This window comes from Schistocerca cancellata, chromosome 4 (assembly GCF_023864275.1).
Source record: "Schistocerca cancellata isolate TAMUIC-IGC-003103 chromosome 4, iqSchCanc2.1, whole genome shotgun sequence".
NCBI classification, from domain to species: Eukaryota; Metazoa; Arthropoda; class Insecta; order Orthoptera; family Acrididae; genus Schistocerca; species Schistocerca cancellata.
Window position 1 is genome coordinate 433,103,934 of NC_064629.1, and position 6,280 is coordinate 433,110,213.

General features: G+C 44.7%; 1 pseudogene; it reads left to right on the plus strand.

Annotated features, from left to right (window-relative positions):
- The first annotated feature begins 276 nt into the window (after positions 1 to 276).
- LOC126186004 (5S ribosomal RNA) lies at positions 277 to 394 on the plus strand (annotated as a pseudogene).
- The last annotated feature ends 5,886 nt before the right edge of the window (positions 395 to 6,280 follow it).

Below are 6,280 nucleotides of genomic sequence, written 5' to 3' on the forward strand. Positions count from 1 at the left end.
GCTTTCTTCAAATAAATACTGAAAGCTGTTTGGAGCTTGCGGAAACGAAAACAGTTACATGATATAAAGTAGACACTACAACCAGGCGCAGCAAAGTTTAGTTAACTGCCTGAACTAGGAAAAAAAATGAGTTTGGTGTAGCATGTACGCTTCATAAGGACTGAGGATGTTAGTATGAAAGTATAATCTTATACTACATTTGACGAGTAACGATATTTCAAGAATATGGAGATTACTGCCTGCTCAATCGAAATCAGTGTTTCTGAATAAATTTGCGGCAACGGCCTTGCAGCAGTGGATACATCGGTTCCCGTCAGATCACTGAAGTTAAGCAATGTTGAGCGTGACCAGGATTTGGATGGGTGACCGTCCGGGCCACCACGTGCTGTTGCCATTTTTCGGGGTGCCAAATTAGGAGCTACACGACAGAATAGTAGCGGCTCCGGTCAAAGAAAACCATCATAACGACCAGGTGCGCTGACCACACGCCCCTGATATCGACATCCTCAGCTGAGGATGACACGGCGGTCGGATGGCCCCGATAGGCCGCTTGTAGCCTGAAGACGGAGTGCCTGCTTGTATAAATTTGCAACCAAAACAAAATAAAACTTCTTGCTCAGTTCAGTATCTTTTTTACTGTTAACATTCGCAGCCATTCTTCCTCAGTTGGTACTTCAAAAATTATGCTTACATGTATATAGGAACGACATGTATATAATAACGCTGTTTAACAGTTAAATATCTATTTTGTTTTTAACGAAACATGTTTCACATGTTTATACAGGGTGGACAAAATGAAACTGGCCTGAAAAATATTTACAGTAAGACTTACGCAGCATTGACACTTCTTAATGGCCATCCCACAAGATGATGCAAATTTGCCACCGTTGACGTCGATCCAGCGCTGTGGCCGATTTATGAAATAGTGGGATACGTATAGTAGCTCTGCCTGAGGAACAGCGGAAAAAGCACTTTTAGCGTTCTCGTGTAGCCATTCCAATGTGTGAGGATTATTTCAGTATAACTGGCCCTTCAGTCTGCCCCACAGGTAAAATCACAGGGGAAAGACCAGGCGTTCGAGGTGGCCAGGAGACGGTACCACTGCTCCTGCTGATCCTCCGCTCATCACCGAAAGCTTCGTGCACTCGTGACAAGCTTGTCATTGAAGTGTGTGCCGTTACTCTGTCTTGCTGAAAATATCCATACAGTCGTTCATATTCTGTGAGCTGATCCACATACGAATTCAACAGTTTCCGAACATACTGGATCATTAACAGTTTGGTGAAAGAGTAGTGTTACGATGCAAAAACAAGACATTGCACAGCAAACACTAATTTCCAGTTCGTGCAAAGGCTCTTCAAAGTACTGATGGTGATTTTATGGTGTTGTCATACACTGATAGGCTGAACCAGGCCTCACCTGAAGAAATAAAAAATATAATAACACAGCAAAGTAGTGAGGACAGAGGAAGTGGGAGTTGCACATGTTAAGACGTGTGACATCAAGCAACTGGCACATCTAAATCACAGTTTCCATCATTTTCTTTGATGGGCAGTACTGCTGTTAATTAACAAGGGTCGATTCCGGTGTCTTATAATTATTTCTGGAGCAGTCTTATTTTGTCCACCCTACATGAGGCAACATCAGTTGTCTATAAATAATACACTGAAGAGCCAAAGAAACTAGTACAGCCGGCCGTGTGGCCGAGCGGTTCTAGGCGCTTCAGTCCGGAACCGCGCTGCTGCTATGGCCGCAGGTTCGGATCCTGTCCCGGGCATGGATGTGTGTGTAGTCCCTAGGTTAGTTAGATTTAAGTAGTTCTAAGTCTAAGAGACTGATGACCTCAGATGTTAAGTCCCATAGTGCTCAGAGCCATTTGAACCATTTGAAACTGGTACACCTGCCTAATATCGTGTAGGGCCCCCGCGAGCACGCAGAAGTGCCGTAACACGACGTGCCATGGACTCGACTTCAATCCTGCCGTGACGTCAAATATGTGGTAACTAGAAAGCCTGCCTTCTCTGATCGCTAGACAACTTTCAAGCAAATCGTACTAATGACTTTGATTACGAAATGAACAATGACAATACTTAACTTCGATAATAACACAGAAGTGTCGCTAGCAAGGGACGACATGCAAATAAGAGATCTCTTCCGTTATATACAATTCCTAAGTCGCTGGTCTGGAAGCGCCTAATCTTGATGCTGCTGTAGAAGTGGGCCGCGGCCAGTCGCCCCGTCGCTTATGTTCTCTTCGGAAATTTGCAAATTTGTGGTAAGTTCCTATGGGACCAAACTGCCGAGGTCATCAGTCCCTAGGCTTACACACTACTTAATCTAACTTACCCTGAGGACAACACACAGGCCCATGCCCGAGGGAGGAGTCGAACCTCCAGCGGGGAACCACGCAAACCTTGGCAAGCTGCCTCGAACCGCGCGGCCAACCGTCGCGGCTGTTCTCTTCGCATAGAGGCCGTTACTGTCGCGTTGTCGCCCTGGAGAAGGGTCGGTCAGCGTGCGATTGGCTGACGTCTTCTCCACAGCCCTCTCTGCTCTATCGTTCCCGACTGCCGTGCCGGCGCTTGAAAAAAAAAATGGCTCTGAGCACTATGGGACTTGACATCTATGGCCATCAGTCCCCTAGAACTTAGAACTACTTAAACCTAACTAACCTAAGGACATCACACAACACCCAGTCATCACGAGGCAGAGAAAGCCGGCGCTTGATATTACGCCGTAACACGACTTGTGTCTGTTGTAGTGCTGGAGGGAACTGACACCATGAATCCTGCACGGCTGTCCATAAATCCGTAGATCTCTTCTGAACAGTACGTTGCAAGGCATCCCTGATATGCTCAATAATGTTCATGTCTGAGGAGTTTGGTGTCCAGTGGAAGTGTTTACACTCAGAAAAGTGTTCCTGGAGCCACTCTGTAGCAATTCTGGACGTGTGGGGTGTCGCATTGTCCTGCTGGAGTTGTCCAAGTCCGTCGGAATGCACAATGGACATGAATGGTTGTAGGTGATTAGGCAGGACACTTACATGCGTGTCACCTGTCAGAGTCGTAACAGTTCACTGTTGACATGCAGGATCCATGGATTCATGAGGTTGTCTCCATCCGCTCGATACAATTTAAAACGAGACTCGTCCGACCAGGTAACATGTTTCCAGTCATGAACAGTACTACGTCGGTGTTGATGGGCTGGTCGTGCGGTAGCGTTCTCGCTTCCCACGCCCGGGTTTGATTCCCGGCGGGGTCAGGGATTTTCTCTGCCTCGTGATGGCTGGGTGTTGTGTACTGCCCTTAGGTTAGTTAGGTTTAAGTAGTTCTAAGTTCTAGGGGACTGATGCCCATAGATGTTAAGTCCCATAGTCCTCAGAGCCATTTGAACCATTTGTTGATGGGCCTGGGCAAGGCGTAAAGCGTTGTGTTGTGCAGTTTTCACTGGGTATGCGAGTAGGCGTTTGTCTCCGAAAGCCCATATCGATGATGTTTCTTTGAAGGGATCGCACGCTGACACTTGTTGATGGCCCAGCAATGAAATCTGCAGCAATTTGCGGAAGAGTTGTACTTCTGTCACGTTGAACGATTCTCTTCAGTCGTCGTTGGTCCCGTTCTTGCAGGATCTTTTTCCGGCCGCAGCGATCTCGGAGATTTGATGTTTTTCCGGAATACTGATAATCACAGTACACTCATGAAATTGTCGTACCGGAAAATCCCCACTGCATAGCTTCCTCGAAGATGCTGTGTCCCATCGCTCGTGTGCCGACTACGTCACCACGTTCAAACTCACTTAAATCTTGATAATCTACCATTGTAGTAGCAGTAACCGATCTAACAACTACGCCAGACACTTGTTGTCTTATATAGGCGTTGCCGACCTGCCTGTTTACATATCTCTGTGTTTGAATATGCATGCCTGTACCAGTTTATTTGATGCTTCAGTGTAGTTTACTTTATATATTTTGTTAAGAGGCATGTAGTGTTTCGTGGAAGCATAGATTCACTATTTAAAATTACAGGGTTGTGACGTATCGCTTTCTTTTCTTTTCATGGGTGTATTGGTTCCATTAGTAGGGGTGGCCAAGAATTCGGCTCGCGAGCGGTGCCCTCGCAGGAGTCCGATAGCTCTTAGCCTGCCTGAAGTTTTCCCCCACCGCTACGGCACGCTGACTAAACTGTCTAGCTTGAGGGGGGGGGGGGGGGGGAAGACGGGGATACTGAGAACGTGTGCCACATTTAAATGACAATGCTATCGCTCAGGATACGACTTGGCTTTATGTTGCACATTTCCCAACAACATGAATCGCAAGCAAAACAAACTTTCAGAATTATTAATTATTTTTGGCGCACTGAAGACGTAATTTTTATCTGGTGGAAACTGATGGCAGACGGTCAGACGCAGGCAGTTTCACAGGTTTTCGCACTCAGGTTGTCACATAATCTTGACTTACTTTATTTCACAATCGAAAAAACGGCTTTCACAGAAACTTGCGGATCGAAATATTGTAACAGTTTTGAAATGAAATGTGTGCGAATTTCTAAGGGGGCAAACTGCTGACGTCATCGTTCCCTTGACTTACACACTACTTAAGCTAACCTATGCTAAGAACAACACACACATGCCCGAGGGAGGACTCGAACCTCCGGCGGAACGGGCAGCGCAATCCGTGTCAGGGCGCCTCTAACCGCGTGGCCACTCCGCGCACAGTATCAGTTTTGCAACCTCATTATGGAGACGGGGAACTACACCTGAGGAAAACAATGTAGACGTACTGGACAGTTTTAACATACAAAGATTTGCATTTGATATGGGAATTATACTGCAGATCAATCAGTTATATCTGTACATGCACATGGCGCTTTCAAATGAAGCGGCAAATGCTCTCAATGTTAGCTGTAAGATTGGCAGTGTCCTCAAAACGTTTAGAAAACTATCCTTGTAATTCTTTCAAGGCCACGATGAATCCTTCAAACCTCGCGTTTCCTTTAACACCAGTGAGCTTAGGGAACTGGATTGCGTTTGTCAGAATTTTTCCCCTCCACAACGATTTTCTTTTTAGATGAAGATCAGAAATAAGTTATTTCTCACATTTCAGTGTCTTACTGTGGGCAGTGTGCAGTCAAGTCCACTTAAAATGAGATGTCCGCAATCCACTCAGGATTTTTCGCTTGTGGAGAGGAAGGTGGCCAATGAGGTGCGATATCGTTTTAACGTCACAAGTAGAATGTGGTTGCCTCCATATCATATGGCTTTCAACGCCCTATATGGGAGGTTTTTTTCGATAGGTTAAGTCTTCCTCTAGTTTATGTTTTTAGTGTTATAACTTGTGTGGTATGGATGCATAACGTTTCAGTGCTACGGCTCAATAATGATCTACCAAAAGCTCGTGTTTTTGGTACGGTTTGCACATTAAAAATCAAATAATGACATTTGTAGATATAGTCTTCGCAAGGTATACACCACGTACCGAGGCCTAGATGTCCTGCCGAAGCTGTAGTGTGGCTGATGGCGCTGTGAGTTGTGAAGTGAACGGTACTCGTAGGTGATTTGCGTTCACCTCCATCCAGATTTTTTCCACCTTTTGTTTTCTAAAAGATTCTGGGTCTTTCTTATTAATTCATTACAAGTATTACCTCGAAAGTCTAAGTTATTTATTATAAATTATGTATTTGCTGCAAGATGTTATTTATTATAAATAATGTATTTGCTGTACTACTTGATGCAACGGCCAGCGACTGGAACATTTTCCTACTAGCCAGAAATCACAACGTGGCTGCCCGTCTATTCCAGAAAGTAAACACAAATTAGACACTAGCAGTTTCTGTTACTATGAAACATTCTATAAAATATGTCTCTTGGCTTTATGGACTGGCTCGAGGTTTGTGTCTCGCCGGTGAATATCTTTTTGAATGATGGTGAGCAGCTTCCAATAAATCTCCTCTTCCATTGAAGTGAAATTACGAAACGAGTCTCGATCTTGGAATCTATGTAATGAAGTACGTTACTTCAGATGATGGTAGTCAATGCAACGTCGAGAATATGGATATTATGCATGCGCATACTGATCTTAGACACTATATTTCAACTATATTAAATTTAAAACTGAAAATGGGACGAAGATTCAATTCAGTTAACGAATAACTCTTACTACTATGCATCTCAGTTCGTTGTACAGCATATGCTGTGGTTCTCTACAAGCAGTGTGCTGGTCAAGCCATCGATGAGTCCAAAATCTTCTTCACGATTTACTCCGCTCTTCTTCAACAGTCATTAA